Source organism: Grammomys surdaster, unplaced genomic scaffold (genome assembly GCF_004785775.1).
Source record: "Grammomys surdaster isolate TR1022 unplaced genomic scaffold, NIH_TR_1.0 125690, whole genome shotgun sequence".
Classification (NCBI taxonomy): Eukaryota; Metazoa; Chordata; class Mammalia; order Rodentia; family Muridae; genus Grammomys; species Grammomys surdaster.
In genome coordinates, this window is record NW_021620526.1 from 2250295 (window position 1) to 2271789 (window position 21495).

Consider the following 21495-nt stretch of genomic DNA (forward strand, 5'->3'; position numbering starts at 1 on the left):
ATGGACAAAAAAGTGGGCTTCAGGCAGAAATCTGACATTAGGCTAGATCAAAGAAGTAATTTCAGGCAGATCTCTAAATCCTAGGCTAGAACAAAGAAGTAATTTCAGGCAGGGATTGTTGGCTTCTTAACAGCACCCACTTCCCAATAGTCTATTCAGCTATGAACTCAGTAAGGGGTTTATCTACTGATGAAATTAGAACCCACAATGATCTAGTTGCCTCTCAGCATTCTAGCAGCTGGCAGCCAAGCTTTTAACATTAGATCTTCAGGGAAAAGTTTAGATTCAAACCATTACAAACACTTTCAAGAGGTAGGGGCATTTTGAAGTTAGTACATCATGGGACAGATCCTGCATAAAATGGATTCCTGCTCTCACAAGAGAACATTTACAAAAGAAGCACATATGAGGCCAGAACAAGGAGGAGGCCCTGTCTATAAATGAAACCACATTTTCTTGTACATCTCAGCCTTGAGAACTACTGAGTAACAAGTTTCTGTTTCTGAATTACCACATGTAATGTGTCTGTCATAGGTCCCCAAATGGATTAAGGTGGTGTTTTACTTATTATTCATTTAGTTATTTGTTCACCACCGGGTCTTACTATGAAGGTCAGGCTGCCCATCTCTGCTCAGCTTCCTAAGTGCAAGTTTCAGTGACTGACTACCTCCATGCTCTGTGTTTTGGTGTTAATTGCCCCAAGTTTTTACAAGCTATTTCAAAAGAAGGGAAAGAGCCTTTTCATCTTTATATCTCCAATACCTAGCATGATGACAGGCATATTTCAGGAGTTCTCATTAGGTAAATGAATGAATAAATGGGTATATATGAATAAATCAGTAGAGAAATCAAGGTGGAAGAAATGTGACTTTTTAAAAAATCATGTGTTTTAGTCAAATTATTATATTCTGTTATGTCAATGTCAGCTTTATTGTCATGATTCTTGAACCTGAGGGTAGAAGTACATAGTGATTATTAAATACATTTTAGGATAGCAAAACTGAGTTGCCATTATTATACAGAAAGCAGACACTCTGCCTCATGGGAAACTATCATAATGCACATTAATTTTCATTTTCATCCACCCCTAAAGAAGCCATATTCTGAATTACTGCTACAGGTTTCTAAAGAAGAGAGAGTTACACTAAAGAAAACACGTCCTATTTAATGAGGAACTTCTATGATCCTCCTTGGACCTCCATGGTCCAAGTGTTGATTGAAAAGATCCTGAAGCCTTTGTCTGAGGAGAAAAGATAGCTCCAGAGTTCCTTTCAAAATAAAAGATAAAAGAAAAATCGAGGGAAGTAAAACAAATAAGTCAAAGAGTGAAAAATTCCCAAGCCTGCTTTTCTTTTGCCTTAGCAAATTCATTTCACTGTGGAATCATTCAGTCCTCCATCTACTCCTTATGTCACTCTGTAGGTCACAGAGGAACCACTAGGCTCTCTTACCTCACTCATGCTATGACTTCAGAGGTCAAAAAGACTATGTGACTTTCAGGAAATCTTCACCAGATAATTTTTTTCTTGATTAGCCTCATAATATTAACAATAATATGATAATAAACAATTTGCATTATTTATTTGGGATCATCAACTCCATTGCCACTATTAAGTACCTGTCAAAACTGTTGTCAATGAAGGAAAATACTACCTCTGGTTTTAAGTAAACTCATCGCATAAATAATTCAACTTCACATAGCATTCTAGTGACTGATGAACCGAAAATGGGGAGCATGAATGTGAAAATCCCTATGTTAAGAAGTGTTTGCAACATATTTTACTCATTGTAAAGGCTTCCAGTTGACACCAGTGCATTTAACAATCTATTCTATGCAAGCACATCACAGTTCCCGGGGGATCTGAGAATGATGGGACACTGTCAGGCACTCATTACTTACTCTAAAACCTTCCTTTGGACACCTGTGCATGTGCAAGAGTGACATCCAGTAGCAAGAATGAAGGTTTTCACAGTACATTTTCCTTAATGCCCCTCCAATCAGCAGTGCTTTACCTGTAGAATTCTGAGCTCAACTTGTAGCTAAGCACTGTCAAATGAAAAGGAAATAATACAATTACTAGTGTGTTGCAGGGTGATTAAATTTACATAATGTCCCTGAATTTGATTAAATGCCAGATTCCTCCTCCAAAACTTACCTGTGGAAGCATTAAATCTTGCAACCACATTCACTTCACTGCCTTTACCCCTTATCCGCAGAAGCTCCCGTTTATCTTAGCACAGATTACTGCCATCCCCCCACAGGAGCACAGCATGCAAGTAATGCCTGAAAGCTTATTCAAAAGAGTAGCAGAGGCTCATGCAGCTGATTTGCAGAGCAAATATCTGAAAAATGTGACAGAAGACATTCACTGTGTTCACACAGAGAATAGAATATATGACAGACTCAGATGCAGAGATTCTACCTCACTGCAAATGGAATGGTTTCTTTAAATGTCATCCAATGCTTTTGAAACCCACAACTTTCCTCCCACTAACAAACCCTAGGCACATAGGAACATTCACCACAGGCATATAGGAACACATTAGTGAAAAGTGAAGCCATGATATGTCAGATCTGGAGTTCATCTCTGCCAAGTTGTTAGGTAACTAATGAATGTTCTCTCATCCTAAATACCATTCCAGAATGAGATTTCAGAGTGGGGTGCTTCCCCTTTGTTTGATTGCTGCATAGACTGACTGTGACTTGACTCCTTTTCCTAATGGTATGACAAAATACTCTGGCAAAAGCAACTTAAGGGAGAACTGGTTTATTTTGGCTCAGTTTGAGGTTACAGTCCATCGTGGCACAAAAGTTACAGCAGAATGAGTTAAGGGGGCAGCCGCAGTTAAACTAAACCATAAGCCTCAAATACTTAAGCACTTATGTCCCACTCATGTTCTCCTTTTTATACAGCCAATGATCTGAGCTAAGGGAATGGTACTAACCTAAGTGGGTGTGTCTTCCTCAATTGACCTAATCAAGAAAATCCCGTCCAGGCTTGCCTGAGGCTAAAACACAATTTAAAGAATCCCTTACAGGTATGTCTGGAGGCTTGAATTCCAGGTGATTCCACCTTTATAAGGTTGACAACTGACACTATTACAGCCTGGATGACAGACTTTGAATCACACAAGTAAATTAATAAACAAACAAACAAAAATACATATGCATTGTTGTGAAGATGTACAACCTAACAAAAGGCACTATAAAAGGTCTCCCAAACTGCCTGTGCTGACTAGTTTTGTCAACTCACTTTAGGCTACACTCACTTGGAAACCCAGACCTTCAATTGAGAAAATTTCCCCTACTATGTTGTGGGGCACTTTTAGGGGCAGGTTCAAGACAGGGTTTCTCCATGTAGCTGTCCTGGAACTCACTCTGTAGACCAGGCTGGCCTCAAACTCAGAGATCTACCTGCCTCTGCCTCCCAGGTGCTGGGATTAAAGGTGTGTGCCACTATCACCCAGTGGGGCATTTTCTTAATTAATGATTGATGTGGATGAGCCCATTCCACATAAGACTGTGTCACCCCGAGTGTATGATCTTCAATGACATAAGAAAGCAGACTGAACAAAACACGATGGGCAAGCCAATAAACAGCATTCCTCATGGCTTCTGCTTCATTTCCTACTTTCACATTCCTGCCCTGACTTCCCTTAGTAACAGATTGTAATCCAAGAGTTGTAAAATCATGTAAGTTCTTTCCTCCCAAGTTTCTTTGAACCTAGTGTTTTATCACAGCAATAAAACCCTAACTAAGACAATCCCCATTATATCTACTGAAGGTTGTTCAACAAAAGTACTCATAATAATCATTTGCTTTTAGACAAAGTCATGGGAAATGGAAAGGAAAACAAAGCCCTGTCCTTTCCAATAAACATCAAGAATATAGACTGTAGCATTGGCATGCTATTTGCTGCATCCAAAGTAGTTCAGAGAAAGTACTGTTATTACTATGACCCATCAAAACTGATAGTCTTAGATATTCTTAGTCCTAGATAGTCTAAAGTTCAGTAACAGGCAGAGAGTTGTATGGAAAGTATGGCACTCAAATGCCATTATTCAATGCTTTATGTGTATATCCCCTTTAAAACATAAAAATGTGCATCAGTCCTGTTGCTCATCATTTGCAAAATTTAAAGACATTGTGGTCCACTGATAGACTTGCTACAGTGCAAACCTTAGGTCAGTGCACTCTAAGTAACTTTAAAGAGTTAACTACAATTTAGCAAGCAGGTAGTCTGAGAAACTTGAAACAGTGCTTTAGCATATGTCCCACTGACAATGCTTATGAAATAACCTTTTTAAAACTATCATTATTGGGCTATTTTTCAAGTGTGCAACAAATTTGAATATAAAAAGAACAAATTTCCAGTTGCTGGCACAAAGTAAATACTATAAACTAGTGGATTAATATTTTCTGGGCATCTGTATGTATGAATGCAATAAATAAATAGTTTTAAAGGACACAGGATGTCCTTTAGTATTTCAAAAGATTGTTTTCTAATTTTTGTAATAATCATTCAAAGGCTAAAACTGAAATTTGTTTCCCTTTAAAATATTTTTCTTTATTGCATTGATTATTATGGAATAGTTGCTATGAGTCATAAAACTGCCTTGTTCCATTATCCTTTTTTTAAAATTCCCAGGGAACACAGGGAATTAAACTCATAAATTTAATTTCAATATGTGGTAAGCTGTGAGGACAATTATTAAGGCCGTCATTTATGAGTATCTAGGGGAAACCCTAGTGATAAACAGTAGTCAATATAGTTTCTTCAAGCACAAATCATGCGAAACAAAGCGAATTCCTGCTTGTGATAGGATGTCAAACTGAATGGCAAATGTGAATGGATTAAAGTTACCCTGCCTTAAAAACAGAAGCATTTAATAGAATTTAATCTGACATTCTAGTAAGAATACCAAAGAAAGACAATAAATTGAGCCAGTAAAGAGAAACCGGATGGACTAGTTAGCACTGGTTTGATGGAAGCTCAGAACAAGTAAAACAGATGACAGGGTAAATTCCAGATGTCATCCTCATCATGAATAACCTCTCTTGGGTTATATCAACATGGAGTGAAATCTTAGACAATGTTATACAAAACATATGTAGTTAAATATGCTGTTGGGGGGGAGAAATAAACACATTGTTGATATATTAGAGATGTTTAAATCAGCCTCATCTGGTGTGTATTTTTTAATGTTAAATATTTTTCACATAGAAATATTCAATAAGAAGGAAATACTTCTAGGAAGAAAACTATCCATACAAAGACACTGCTAGTAAAGAGACGTGGTACAGTAACAGGAAAGACTGCTGTATTATTTTGGGGCAGGCTATTTCTCTTATTCTACTGACCCAAGGCTCAAGTTTTAACCCAGGGCTCTAGAGTCTTCATAAAACAGATTAGTGTTTCCACTGTATTTCATTCTGCCCTCCACACCACTTTGCCAATCTCCAGGCCTGGGACTGTACACCTAGAATTATGGGGATCCTTAGTCTTCAGCACCCTTTATCTCGATGTCTTCCTATAATAATCACCATAGTCCTTTAAGAGCAAACACAGAATCTCCTTCTTTCAAATAGCAACTTTCTAGATTCCCTAATTAGAATCAATTTTTACTCTTCAAATACTCCCATAGCACCTTGTTTAAATTTCTATGTAGGCTGTATTATTGTCTTCTTTGTATGAGAATTAACAGTGTACAAGTCGATTTTCCATTAGATTGCGAACTCCTGGAGAGTTAGAGCCATGCCTTATTCATTCTTTATCTTTTTCACAGCGGGCATTCAACAAATATTCATTGAACTGAATTAGGTTGGAACAGGAATAAACAGATCATCTGAGCAGTTATTATTGGAAATACTCAGTTCAGGACAACTGCTATTGGTCTTTCCTTTTCCTGATTTCAGATTTATTTTATAGTAGTGGAAATAAAATAAAACAATAAAAAACATTAAAAACAAACACTCTTGGAACTCAATTTCTACCACGCAGTAAAGAAATGAGGGACATTTACCTGAGATCTATAATGACCTTTCTTTTTGATACTGAAGAACATAAAATTCCCAGTATAGGGAAGCAAGATGGCTCATGTGGTAAAGACACGTGCTACTGAATTCAATCCCTGGAACTCAAATTGTACAAGGAAAGAACTGACTCCAACTCCATACATATATGATGGCACACTGCTACACTGGTATGTATACAAACATACACACACACACCATATGTATATATATTGATAAATACATACATATACATACATACACATACATATACATACATACATACATACATACATACATACATAATCAAAAAAGGAAATGCCCAATTCTGTGAGTGAGCCATTATCTTACCCTAATTCATTTTCTTTTTCATTATTAAAGTTGTTTAATTAATTAATTAACCTGTGTGTGTGTGTGTGCGCGTGTGTGTGTGCATATAAATACCATAGAATGAGAGTGGAGGTCAGAGGCCAACTTGTGGGAGTTTATTTTTTCCTTCCACCATATGAGTCCTGGGGATTGAATTTAAGTTATCCAACTTGACACCTTTACCCACTGGCCCGTCTCCATGGCCCACACATCTTTATTCCACTGGACAGAGCTAAAACTGTCCAGTGGAAAAAGGACAGCATTTTCAACAAATGGTGTTGGTTCAACTGGAGGTCAGCATATAGAAGAATGCAAATTGGTCCATTCTTATCTCCTTGTACAAAGCTCAAGTCCAAGTGGATAACATAAAACCAAATACACTGAAACTAATAGAAGAGAAGGTAGGGAAGAACCTCGAATACCTAGGCACAGGGAAAAAGTTCTTGAACAGAACACCAATGGCTTATGCTCTAAGATCAAGAATTGACAAATGAGACCTTATAAAATTGCAAAGCTTCTATAAGGCAAAGAACACTGTCAATAGGACAAAATGGCAACCAACAGATTGGGAAAAGATCTTTACTAATCCCACATCCGATAGAGGGCTAATATCCAATATATACAAAGAACTCAAGAAATTAAGACTCCAGACAACCAAATAACCCCATTGAAAACGGGGTAGAGAGCTAAACAAAGAATTCTCAACTGAGGAAACTCGAATGGCCCAGAGGCACCTAAAGAAATGTTCAGTATCCTTAGTCATCAGGGAAATGCAAATCAAAACAACCCTGAGATTCCACCTCATACCAGTCAGAATGGCTAAGATCAAAATCTCAAGTGATAGTAGATGCTGGCAAGGATGTGGAGAAAAAGGAGCACTCCGCCATTGTTGGTGGGATTGCAAGATGGTGCAACTACTCTGGAAATCAGTCTGGCGGTTCCTCAGAAAATTGGACATAGCATTACCTGAGGACCTAGCTACACCACTCCTGGGCATACACCCAGAAGATGCTCCAACATATAACAAGGACATATGCTCCACTATGTTCATAGCAGCCTTATTTATAATAGCCAGAAGCTGGAAAGAACCCAGATGTCATTCAACAGAGGAATGGATAAAAAAAAATGTGGTATATTTACACAATGGAATATTACTCAGCTATTAAAAACAATGAATTTGAGAAATTCTTAGGTAAATGGATGGAACTAGAAAATATCATCCTGAGTGAGGTAACTTAATCACAAAAGAACACACATGGTGTTCACTCACTGATAATTGGATATTAGCCCAGAAGCTTGAAATATGCAATATTCAACTCACAGACCACATGAAGCTCATGAAGAAGGAAGACCAAGTGTAGGTGCTTTGGCCCTTCTTAGAAGGCGTAACAAAATACTCAAGAGAGCAAATATGGAGACAAAGTGTGGGACAGAAACTGAATGAGGGGCCATCAGGAGACCATTCCACCTGGGTATCCATCCCATGTGCAGTCACCAAAGGTAGACACAGATATGGCTGTCAGGAAGTGCATGCTGACAGGAACCTAATATAGCTGTCTCCTTAGAGGTCTACCAGAGTCTGACATATTCAGAGGCGGATGCTCACAGCTAGCCATTGAACTGATAATGGGGTTCTCAATGGAGGAGTTAGAGTGAAGACTGAAGGAGCTGAAAGGGTTTGTGGCCCCATGAGGAGAGCAACAATACCAACCAAGGAGAGCTCCCAGGGTTTATACCACCAGCCTGGGAGCACTTAGGGAGGGATCCATGGCTCTAGCTGTATATATAAGGGAGGATAGCCCTGTCAGGCATAGGTGAGAGAGGAGATCCTTGGTCCCATGAAAGCTGGATGCTGAGTGTGAGGGAATTCGAGGGTGGGGAGGTGGGAGTGGGGGGGTTATGGGTTAGGGGGATTTTGGGTGGGTGGGGGAATGGGGTAAGGGGCATCTGAAATGTAAATAAAATATCCAATAAAATTTTTTTAAAAAGCTCAACATGAAGATACTATCTCCACTTTGAACAAAAATACTCAAATATAAATCTAAGCAAATTTTCCTACTAGTCCCATACAAAACACTTCTTTATGGTTTGTTTGTTTGTTTGTTTGTTTGTTTGTTTTTCTGTTATTGGGGCTAATTTTTCCTCTGACTTTTTGCTCAGCATTCCATTTGTAATTACAGTATTTGTACTGGCTAAATAGTCAATGACAATACTTTGATGTCTTTTGTGTTTCTGAATTCTTACCAGTTACAAGAATAAACTCATATCTATGTTAAAGTTTAAAAAAAAAGGAAATACCCAATTCTGTGAGTGGGCCATAATCATACCGTTTCCTTCATCATTATTAAAGCTGTTTAATTAATTAATTCATGTGTGTGTGTGTGTGTGTGTGTGTGTGTGCATATAAATACCATAGAATGTGAGTGGAGGTCAGAGGCCAGCTTGTGGAAGTTTATTTTTTCCTTCCACCATATGATTCCTGGAGATTGAATTTAGGTCATCCAACTTGACACCTTTACACCTTTACCCACTGGCCCATCTCCATGGCTCACATCTTTATTCTGAATCTCTATGGCATTAAGTCAATGCAGTAACAGAAACCAGGATTGGAGGCTCCCAAACAGAAACAGAAAAGGAAATAATCTTTTAAATTTCTCTCTCTCTCTCTCTCTCTCTCTCTCTCTCTATATATATATATATATATATATATAAATATATATATATATATATATGACTTTCTCTTAGATGTCTCAATTTAGAAATCATACACAGATTGAGAATCATACACAGATTGAGAAGCACTATAGATCTGATATGGAAAAGTATCTTCTTTTGTCTCTTGCTTATCAATATTGTGTATCAAAATAGTAGCTATAGGCTTATAGCTCCATCTAACATGGAACATGAAGATATTAAACAATTATGCATACTAGATAACCAATGCTGCCTATGGTCTTCATGATAGCATTACAGAATATGGGAGTTCCTTTCCAACTCATACAAGCAGGAAATGCTTCTCTCCTGCCCCTATGTCTCACACATGATCTCTCTTTCCAGAAAATACCATTTCCATGTGAGAGATCTCAGCCCCAGTGTATTGTTCAGATCTAGTTATGAGTAATTTTGAGGTTTTACATCAAAAAACTCACCAGCTCTCAGAGGCCGGAGATGCTCTACATGACTTTTTGGGCAACAAACACTTGCTGCTTTAAGGGGGCAATATACAAACTAACTAAACCCAGAATTTTATAGCTATACAAACCTGAATATAAAGTCTACTTCTATCTGCTAGCTATGTGATGTTGGACAGTGTCTTTAATCTTTTTGTGTCTGTCATTTGGAGATAATTAGCACACCTTCATTATGGCTTTGTAATGAGGGTTAAAGGAAATGATGAATACAATATAAAGTATAGAAAATACCCAAATGAGGCTCAGCTGGAATTCATAGTTCTTTTGAGTCATGTCAAAATGAAAACTACTAAAGAGAGAATCTTTCCAAAAAAGGTGTGTGTGTGTGTCTGTGTGTGTGTCTGTGTGTGTGTTTATGTGTATCTGTGTGTTAGGATTTAGGGACTAAAGAAACATCTCAATGTTTAAGAACAACTGCAATTCTTAAAGAGAATTCAAGTTAGGTTCCCAGAACCCAAATATAGTGGCTTGCAATGGTTGTAACTTATTCCTCGAGGAATATGACAACCTCCAGCATAGACACACAAATAATAGAATAAGTGTTTTTAAAATTTTGGTTGATTAGTTGAAACCAGAATATATAAACTGAGATTGTTAGAGAAAACTAATAGGGTTACTCTAGAGACTAATCTGGGAATTACCTTGGGGATAATCTGGATCCAGAGTAGATAACATATTTTTTCAGGAAAGGGAAGCAACTTTGATGTCTCAAGTTACTAGAGTATTTCAAGTTTAAGAGTATCTAAGTGGAAAGCGCTACTGAGATAGAAAAGAATTCAAACAAATTGCACAGGGCATGAATACTGAATGTGTGCATTCAAAAATGGCTCATTCTCAGCAATGTCTATAGAAAACCCATTATATATGCTGACACAGGAATCATACCAGGATATGCATGGAAGAAGGCTGATGACATTTTGTATATTACTCTCCAATCTATTTTCCAAAAGAGTACACATGTAAAGAGATATGTGTATGTATCACTGCATGTATATGCACATACACTTACATACACACAAAAAATTCTAGAATGATATAGAAGGATGTTTTCTAATATTACAATTAAGACATGAGATTAGTGGCTTGAAATGGGAAGGAATCTTATTAGGCTATATTCTTTTACATGGTTTGCATTTGTACCACCAACCTGTATTTCTTTTGTGAGTCACATAGGTAAGTCAAGAGCAGGGAAGACTGACTCTACAAATTCAGTAGCCTGCTCAGTAAATAAATAATTGAATGATTAGGTCTCAACTAATCATTTACTCAATCAGTAAAGAGAAGAGTAAGAGCACATAAACAACTTTTAACAGTTTCTAATCTTCATTAAGAAAAATTAGTGCAAGACAAGTGACCAAGGAAAAAGCTGGCAGGTGTCTTCCCCATAGCAGTTTTTACCACTTAAACTTCTATTGCATCTACTGTCTGTAGATGTATAAAATGGTGGAAGCAGGAGGCTTTAAAGAGCTGGTTAGAGCTATGGAGTGCTCCAAGTAGAGCAAGTGTTACTTTTGTTTTCTGGCCCTGAGTTGCTTTGCTAAGAGGATGGGCCCAGAGACTCAATGAAAAGTTATATACTGAAAGCCCACCCTCCCCACATTGGGAATAATATATGCCATTTTTAGAATACTACTCTTTTAAATATGACAGTTTACTATGAAATGATTTTTCATCAACAGTAACAGAAATTAAACACAGAAACTCTAGTATGCTATTTAGATTGAATCTAATTCTATATGAATACTAGCACTTTTAGTGATGTTTACAGGAAACTTACACTAACAAATCCTAAATGGAAAACATGGACTTTATATAATTATACTGAAAGTTAATCACTATTACAGATTCATCTGAATACATTCCATGGCAATTATGAATTTCCAACATTATAAAAACTTATTTCCTTAGAAAATATCACAACTTCATGGAAGCTCTAGTGAAACTATCAGAGTTCAGATGCACAAACATGTGCCAATTTTAATTGATTAATCTAATTCGCTCTTGGAAAATAAAATTTCTGTCCAAATATGAAAGAGAAACAGGGAAATTTGTTACTGTAGCAAGCACAATGATCTGTTATTTAAACAAACAGAAACACTTTGGTGCCTTTGACTTTCCAAGCCTAGGTTTAAAAATTCTCAGGCTATGGAAATGGCTCAGTGGGTAAAGCACTTGCTATGCTGATATCCCAAGATCCAATGTAAGAATGGGTGCAATACTGTATACCTGGAGTCCTAGTGTTCCTAAAGTGAGATGGGAGGCAGAGTTGAAAGAATCCCTGGGAGTTTGCAGGCCAGCTAACCTGAAGTAGCTAAAACAACCAAGATTGCATCTCAAAGAACATAGGAAGGAAGTCCCACACCCAAGGTTATTCTTTGAGTGCCACAGATCCACCACAGCATGCATTCATCTTCATTCACAGACATGAATGCACACAGGTACATACACACATGCATATCACATCACATACATACACACTTTTAACAACAACAAACCTAGAGTGTAGAGATGACTGTAGAGAATGATTACAATGGATTTCTTGTCCCTGGAGAAGTTCATCAGAGAGATAATTTATTTTTCAACAAAATCCTCCTCTCTATTGATCAATTTTGTGATTTAGTACTGAGTGATCTTTCACTTTTGGACAATTACTCACTAAACAGCCCACAGAAAACAACACAATGGGAATCCAGACTTCTCTTACCAAACAACCTGATTTCTTTCTGTTCTGCCTTCTCTTTCATGGCTATTGTTAAGACTTCTGAATGTTGTACCTAGTCACACCACTAACTTGCTAAATGATTGAAGAAGTGTCCTTATCTATCTCAGGTTGACTCTCCTGGAGATTGAAGTAGTAGATGAAATAAGAACAGTACATGACATCAGCTCCATCAAATCTAAGTAAGGGAACATTAAAAACTTCATCTCATCACTACCTTGACTCTCTCTCTCTCTCTCTCTCTCTCTCTCTCTCTCTCTCTCTCTCTCTCTCTCTCTCTCACACACACACACACACACACACACACACACACACACACACCAAAAAAACCTATTTATAGGACTATCCTCTGAGTCAAACTGCCACCATCTTTATGAGTTCAATTGTGCCTACTTGCAAGAGATCTTCATAGCTAGATTTGTTGAGTGTTGACATTTAGTCATGGAAGAGGGGAGCACAGAGGGTTATGGGATCCTCATTTGAGTATCCATCCACACCTCTGAACCAATTACATGCAAATTTTCCCAAACTGCAAAAGGCCTCAATGTCATGGGGTAGGGAATGGAGTACATAGGCTAGGGAGGATTAGGAGAAAGGAGCTCCCTCTATACAGCCATGGTGTGTACAGACTTTATGGCATGGTTGCTTTAAGGTCACCCACATGCCTGCCTATAACCCCTTACCCATTTCTCTGTAAGTAAGTAAGTAAGTAAGTAAGTAAGTAAGTAAAGAAAGTAAGTAAGTAAGTAAGTAAGTAAGTCTAATTGTTTCCCCAGGATTAACTTTGGTTTGTCACTGGCACCTTTTGAGACGGGGGTAGATGCTGCCTAGTCCTCAAAGAGAAAATTCTCATAACGTCCATGTTTAGCTTAAGAGCTTTGACTAATCTTGAGTGAGGCTTCTGTGATATTCTGGAAAATAATCCGCTCCAATCAAATTTGGCTCAATTAATTTTTTTTTAGGGAAATAACTCACGTAGGTTTTAATTCACATTATTGTAAAATATTGTGTTCTCAGAGAATTTCAAACATGTTAAGATCTAACTAATATTTGAAAAGATGTGTGCATTTCTTCCTGATGGTAATGTTGTTTATAAAACAGAAACATTTCAGAGACAAACTCTTTTTAAACAAAATAGTTCTAAAAATAATGTTTTTAAAGCATGAAAATGAAAAGACAGCTGGGAGGTTGTTTTTTTTTTCAAAATTTTAAAAAATATTTATTTATTTTGATGTCAATTAGGTTACCTCTAAGTTAAAATTTTGAACATCTATTAACAGTAGTTTGTAGTAATTTATTATTCGTCCTAAATGATAAAAATTGAATTGATATAAAATCTATACTCCACATACAATTAAATTCATTTTTCTAGCGTTTTATAGAAATGTAGATTTGTTAATAAAATATATTTTAAGTTTTTGAACATTTTAAATAAGAAAATATCCAATAATTTTTTCTCAAATCATAATTAATTCACACAGGGGTATAAACACAGAAAGGAAACGTCCCTAACCTAAAGAAAAAGATGCCTATGAACATTCAAGAAGCCTACAGAACTCTAAATAGACTAGATCAGAAAAGAAATCCCACATCACATAATAATCAAAACACCAAATGCACAAAACAAAACAAAAAAAGAATATTAAAAGCAGTAAGGGGAAAAGGTCAAGTAACATATAAAGGCAGACCTATCAGAAATACACAAGACTTCTCAACAGAGACTTAAAAGCAATAATATCCTGGACAGATGTCATACAGACCCTAAAAGAACACAAATGCCAGCCCAGGCTACTATAATAAGCAAAACTCTCAATTACCATAGATGGAGAAACCAAGATATTCCATGACAAGACCACATTTACACAATGTCTTTCCACAAATCCAGCCCTACAAAGGATAATAGAGGGAAGTCACCACAAAAGGAGGGAAATTATGTTACAGAAAAAGCAAGAAAGTAATCTTCTTCCAACAAACCCAAAAGAAGATAGCCACATAAACATAACTCCACCTCTAATAACAAAAATAACAGGAAGCAACAATCACTTTTCCTTAATATCTCTTAACATCAATGGACTCGATTCCACAATAAAAGACATAGGCTAACAGAGCGGATATTTAAACAGGACTCAACATTTTGCTGCATACAGGAAATGCACCTGAGTGACAACAATAGACACTACCTCAGAATAAAAGGCTGGAAAACAATTTTCCAAGCAAATGGTCCCAAGAAACAAGCTGGAGTAGGCATTCTAATATCAAATAAAATCGGCTTTCAACAAGAAGTTATCAAGAAAGATGAGAATGGGCACTTTATAACTGTCAAAGGAAAAATCAATCAAAATGAAATTTCAATTTTGAACATCTATGCACCAAATGCAAGGGCACCCACATTCATAAAAAATAACTTTACTAAAGCTAAAAGAACACATTGCACCTCACACACTAATAGTGGGAGACTTCAACACCCCACTCTCATCAATGAACAGATCATAAAAACAGAAAATAAATCAAGACACAGTAAAACTAAGATAAATTATAAACCAAATGGATTTACCAGATATTTATAGAAAATTTCATCCAAAAACAAAAGAACATATCTTTATCTCAGCAACTCATGGTACCTTCTCCAAAATTGATCATATAATATAATTGGTCACAAAACAGGTCTCAACAGATTAAAAAAATTGAAATAATTCCATGTATCCTCTCAGATCACCATGAACTAAGGCTGTTCTTAAATAATGATAAAATCATTGGAAATCCCACATACACATGGAAAATGAACAATGCTCTTCTCAATGATAGCTTGGTTAGGGAGGAAATAAAGAAAGAAATTAAAGACTTTTTAGAATTTAATGAAAACGAGGACACATCACACCAAAACTTGTGGGACTCCATGAAAGCAGTGCTAAGAGGAAAACTCATAGCTCTAAGTGCCTACAAAAAGAAACAGGAGAGAGCACACACTAGCAACTTGACAGCACACCTGAAAGCTCTAGAACAAAAAAAAAGTAAATGCACCCAAGAGGAGTAGACAGCATGAAATAATCAAACTCAGGGCTGAAATCAACCAAGTGGAAACAAAAAAATTATACAAAGAATCAACAAAACCAGGAGCTGGTTCTTTGAGAAAATCAACAAGATAGATAAACTCTTGGCCAGACTAATCAGAGGGCACAGAGACAATATCCAAATTAATAAAATCACAAATGTAAAAGGAGACATAACAACAGAAATTGAGGAAATTCAAAAAAATCATCAGATCCTACTACAGAAGTCTATACTCAACAAAACTGGAAAATCTGGATGAAATGGACAATTTCCTAGACAGATACCAGTCACCAAATTTAAATCAGAATCAGAGAAACCATTTAAGTAGTCTTATAATCCCTAAAGAAATAGCAGCAGTCATTAAAAGTCTCCCTACAAAAAAAAAAAAAAAGCCCAACACCAGATGATTTTAGTCCAGAATTCTATCAGACCTTCAAAGAAGACCTAATACCAATTCTCTATAAACTATTCCACAAAATAGAAACAGAAGGAATACTACCCAATTCATTCTATGAAACCACAATTATGCTCATACCTAAATCACAGATAGACCCAACAATGAAAGAGACGTTCAGAATGATATCCTTTATGAATACTGATGCAAAAATACTCAAGAAAATTCTCACAAACCAAATCTAAAAACACATCAAAACAAACATCCAAGTAGGCTTTATCACAGGAAGGCAGAGATAGTTCAATATTTGGAAATCCATCAATGTAATCCACTATATAAACAAACTCAAAGGAAAAAAAAAAACACATGATCATCTCACTAGATGCTGAGAAAGCATTTGACAAAATTCAACATCCCTTCATGATAAATGTCTGGGAAAGAACAGGAATTCAAGGCCCATATCTAAACATAGTAAAAATCAATATACAGCAAACCAGTAGCCAATATCAAATTAAGTGGAGAGAAACTTGAGTCAATCCCACTAAAATCAGGGACTAGACAAGGCTGCCCACTCTCTCCCTACCTATTCAATATAGTACTCAAATCCTAGCCAGAGCAATTATACAACAAAAGGATATCAAAGGGATAGAAATTGTAAAGGAGGAAGTCAAAATATCACTAATTGCAGATGATATGATAGTATATTTGAGTGACCCCAAAACTTCCACCAGAGAACTCCTAACCCTAATAAACAACTTCAGCAAAGTGGCAGTATAAAATTAACTCAAAAAAAATCAGTAGACTTCCTCAGGCTGAGAAAAAATTATTGAAATGACACTTTTCGCAAAAGTCATAAATAATATAAAATACCTCGGTGTGAATCTAACCAAGCAAGCAATAGATCTGTATGACAAGAACTTCAAGTCCCTGAAGAAGAAATTTAAGAAGACCTCAGAAGATGGAAATATTTCCCATGCTCATGGATTAGAAGGATTAATATAGTAAAAATGGCCATCTTGCCAAGAGCAATCTACAGATTTAATGCAATCCCCATCAACATTCCAACTCAGTTCTCCATAGAGATAGAAAGAGCAATCCTCAAATTCATTTGGAATAACAAAAAAGCCAGGATAGGGAAAACTATTCTCAACAATAAAAGAACATCTGGGGGAATCACCATTTATGAACCCCTAGCTGTAATGATAATGTAGTGATAAAAACAGCACGGTATTGGTACAGAGACAGGCAAAAAGATCATTGGAATAGAATCGAAGACCCAGAAATTAACCCACATACCTATAGTCACTTGATCTTTGACAAAGGAGCTAAAACCATTCAGTGGAAAAAAGATAGTATTTTCAACAAATGGTGCTGGTTGAACTGGAGGTCAGCATGTAGGAAAATGCAAATAGATTCATTCTTATCTCCTTGTACAAAACTCAAGTCCAAGTGGATCAATGACCTCCATATAAAATTGGACACACTGAAACTAATAGAAGAGAAAGTGGGGAAGAACCTCGAACACATGGGCACAGGGGAAAAAATTCTGAACAAGACACCATTGGCTTATGTACTAAGATCAAAAATTGACAAATGGGACCTCACAAAATTGCAAAGCTTCTGTAAGGCAAAGGACACTGTCAGTAAGACAAAACAGCCACCAATATATTGGGAAAAATCTTTACAAATTCTACATCTGATAGAGGGATAATATCCAAAATTTACAAAGAACTCAAGAAATTAGACTCTAAACAATCAAATAACCCTATTTAAAATGGGGTACAGAGCTCAACAAAGAATTTTCAACTGAGGAAACTTGAATTGCTTTGAAGTACCTAAAGAAATGTTCAATATCTTTAGTTATCAGGGAAATGCAAATCAAAACAACCCTGAGATTCCACCTCACATCAGTCAGAATGGCTAAGATTAAAAACTCAGGTGATAGTAGATGCTGGCAAGGATGTGGAGAAAGTAGAATACTCCTCCATTGTTGGTGGGACTGCAAGATGGTGCAACCACTTTGGAAATCAGTCTGGCGGTTCCTCAGAAAATTGGACATAGCATTACCTGTGCATCCAGCGATACCACTCCTGTGCAAAAAGATGCACCAACATATAGCAAGGACACATGTCCAACTATGTTCATAGCAGCCTTATTTATAATAGCCAGAAGCTGGAAAGAACCAAGATGTCCTTCAACTGAGGAATGGATACAAAAAATGTGGTACATTTACACAATGGAATATTACTCAGCTATTAAAAACAATGAATTCGAGAAATTCTTAGGTAAATGGATGGAACTAGAAAATATCATCCTGACTGAGGTAACTCAATCACAAAAGAATACACATGGTGTTCACTCATTGATAAGTGGATATTAGCCAAAAATCTTACAATACCCAAGACATAACTCACAGATCACATGAAGCCCAAGAAAAAGAAAGACCAAAGTGTGGGTGCTTCGGTCCTTCTTAGAAGGAGAAACAAAATACTCACAGGAGAACATATGAGACAATGTGTGGGGCAGAAACTGGAGGAGGGACCATACAGAGACTGGCACACATGGAGATCCCTTCCAGATGCAATCAACTTATGCAAACACTGTTGTGGATTCTGGGAAGTGCATGGTGACAGGAGCCTGCTATACCTGTCTCCTGAGATGCACTGGAAGAGCCTGACATATACAGAGGCAGAAACTCACAGCTAAACATTAAACTGATCACAGAGTCCCCAGTGGAGGAGTTAGAGAGAAGACTGAAGGAGTTGGAGAGGCTTGAGGCCCCATGGGGAGAGCAACAATATCAACCAACCAGAGCTCCCAGGGTCTAAACAGCTAGCCTGGGAGAACACATGGAGGGACCCATGTCTCTAGCTGTATTTGTAGAGGAAGATGAACTTGTTGGGCATCAGTGGGAGAGGAGAGCCTTGGTTCCTTGAAGGCTGAATGCTCCAGAGAGGGGGAATTTCAAGGCAGGGAGGGGAGAGTGGGTAGATGGGTGGGGGTACACCTCCATAAGAATAGGAGGACGAAGGATGGGATATGGGGTTTCTGGGAGGGGGAGGAATGGGGAAAGCTGGTAACATCTGAAATGTAAATAAATAAATTACCCAATAAAAAAATCAAAACAAACAAAAGCAAAAACAACCAATTCCCCCCCCCAAAGATAATGGAACTAGCTATAGCAGTTGAACACTTGAGACTTTTAAGTAGCAATTTAACATTACCCATATTACTGGGATTCCTTATAATTGTAAAGGACAAGAGACTGTGGAACAGGCCCATGGAAGTTTAAAACAATATCTTCATAAAATAAAAAAAGGGGGAGATACATCTCTGTTCACCACAAATTTGTTAAATCATGTTCTTTCTATTTTTTATTTCACATATTTTTTAAAAAGATTTGGATGCTGAGGAACTTTCTGCTGAGTGTCTATGGCACTCTACAACTAGGCATACTTATGCTTAGTTGAAAAGGAAGAATACATTTGCTGGCATATGGCATGATTCCAATCAAGTATCTAATATGGGGAAGAAGGCATGTTTGTGTTTTTTTCTGCAGGATGCTGAAGGAGCCTGGTGGCTGCCAGAGTGACAGGTGTGACATGCTGATGCCAGGACAAAGAATGATGCTGACCTGTGAGCTTGCTGAGTTCCCTGACAATGGAGATTGGTAAGCTGTATTGGACATACGTTCCTGACCCACCATTGCTTACCTATACCCCTGATGGGAAAAACTGCCTTGCCTCAAGTTCTTAGACCTTGTGGAACAGAGAATCAAAAAAGAGAAGTTATAACTCTTGCACTGTTCTTAAATGTTATCAGTTATTCAGACTCAATCATGGACTGTTCTAGAAATAAATCCAATGTTGGAAATAACAGTCTTCATTTGGAATTGTGGTTCTGGACATTTTCAGAGGCATACTTGGAAGCAAGCTGCAGTTTTCTATGATGTCATGTTAGCAAGTGATAAAGTTGGGGCAGGATCTGGATTTCAAACAGGTGGTAGCACATGTGTTAAGGCTCTTTTAATTGTCAACTTAAAAATACTTTTGTTTCTTCTACAGTATTTAATGCAAGTTGCATTGGTTGTACATCTTCTAATCGTGCTAGTGTTTCGAAATCTGGCATGCCAGTTACAGAGGTTTATCAATCGGCTTTTGTTTTATTGCCCTGAGTATCACAGAACCTTGGTATTCTAAAAATAGCTTGCAAGTACTGGAAGAAATGAGCCAGGATTTAAGCAGAAGCAAGAGGGTAGTGGGCTTGATTATTGCTGGTATAACAGCTTTAATTACATTAATTGCTAGCACCACTGCTTCTGCAATTGCTGTGACACAAGAAGTTAAGACAGCTACTTTTGTTAATCCTTTAGCAAAAAAAAAGCTACTAATGTGTTGAATATACAAGAGGGTATAATGGATTGATGTTCTTCATGCTATTCAAATTATTGGAAAGAGGGTCAGAGTTTAAGGGTAAGGAGCCATCATGTGTGCATGCCAAATACTATTGGATTCATGTTAGTTCTAAAATTTACAGTGGTAGTCATTATAATTAGGAAGAAGTTTAAAGACACTTGCAGTGTATTTGACATAATTCTAACACCTCTCTGGATGTTTTAATGATAAATAGGGAGCTTATAAATTTCAAGAATGCTACTCTGCTGAGTGCTGATACAGTGTATATGGCAGATAAAATTGCCCATGGCCTGAGGTCAGTATTTCTATTTTTGTCAAGCTTCAAGAATGACATATATAGCTTGATCATGCTAGCCTGGAATACTTTTGTCCTGGGAATACCTTTATTCCTGCCCATTATGTTAAAGCTTTTCTTTTAACAACATCAACATGTTGGCAGCCAAAGTACAGGCTTGAACCTGAAAATGAACTCCCCAGATAGACTTATTAAATTAACAGGCTAGCAAGCCAAGGACTGGTAAGATTCTGCACAGAGCCTTACCAACCTAAGACAGAAGGGCATTGCTTTTGATAATGCATATTCCATGATGGGTAAGGAAGGCATTCTTGTCAGAACAAACTAAGACAGTCTCAGTCTTGTCAATGAAATAAAAAAAGGGGGAGAGGCAGAGAGTCTTTGAGGCTGCTTGGCAAGTATCTGACATGGGCCAAGGACAAGGAAATGTGCTGCTTGGCAGGAATAGGACATTGGCCAAGGACAAGCAAGTAGTCTTCAGGCAGGAATCTGACATTAGGGTAAAACAAAGAAGTAATTTCAGGTAGGAATCTAAATCTTAGTTTAGAACAAAGAAGTAATTTCAGGAAGGAATATATATTTTAGGCTAGAACAAGGAAGTAGGCTTCAGACATGAAAATGACTTTGGGCTAGGACAGGGAATTAGGCTCAGATACTTTGGTCATCCTGGTAAGCCCTTAGAAAGAGTGATCAAGGGCATTTTCACAGAATTGCTTGTAATGCCTTGCTTGTTCTTTGACTATTTGTGTTTATTAACTTACTTGTTCCTTAACTATTTGTATCTATCATATTGTTAGACCCTCAACCTCAAACTGAACTTAATTCATTCATGTAATTAAAATGGTATAAAAGCAAAAAGGAGGAGGGCGATTGGACAGGGGGTTCTAGGGAAGGGAAATGGGGAAATGAGATGACATCTGTATTGTAAATAAATAAAATATCCAATTAAAAATAATTAAATCTAGTCAAGCTAGGAGTTAAAGTATCAGTGCATGAATTTTGACAGACAGAATTAAGTCCATAGCAGGTTATTTTGTAACATAGTCC

The 21495-nt window shown here is 37.1% G+C and overlaps 1 long non-coding RNA gene across 1 annotated transcript in view; it reads right to left on the reverse strand.

The window, feature by feature from the left end:
• Positions 1–1931: 1931 nt before the first annotated feature.
• LOC114639237 overlaps positions 1932–21495 on the reverse strand; it is a 47755-nt gene continuing 28191 nt past the window's right edge. Inside the window, exon 3 of the long non-coding RNA XR_003713981.1 lies at positions 1932–2047. This is a non-coding gene — a long non-coding RNA (uncharacterized LOC114639237). The remainder of the gene's footprint in view (positions 2048–21495) is intronic.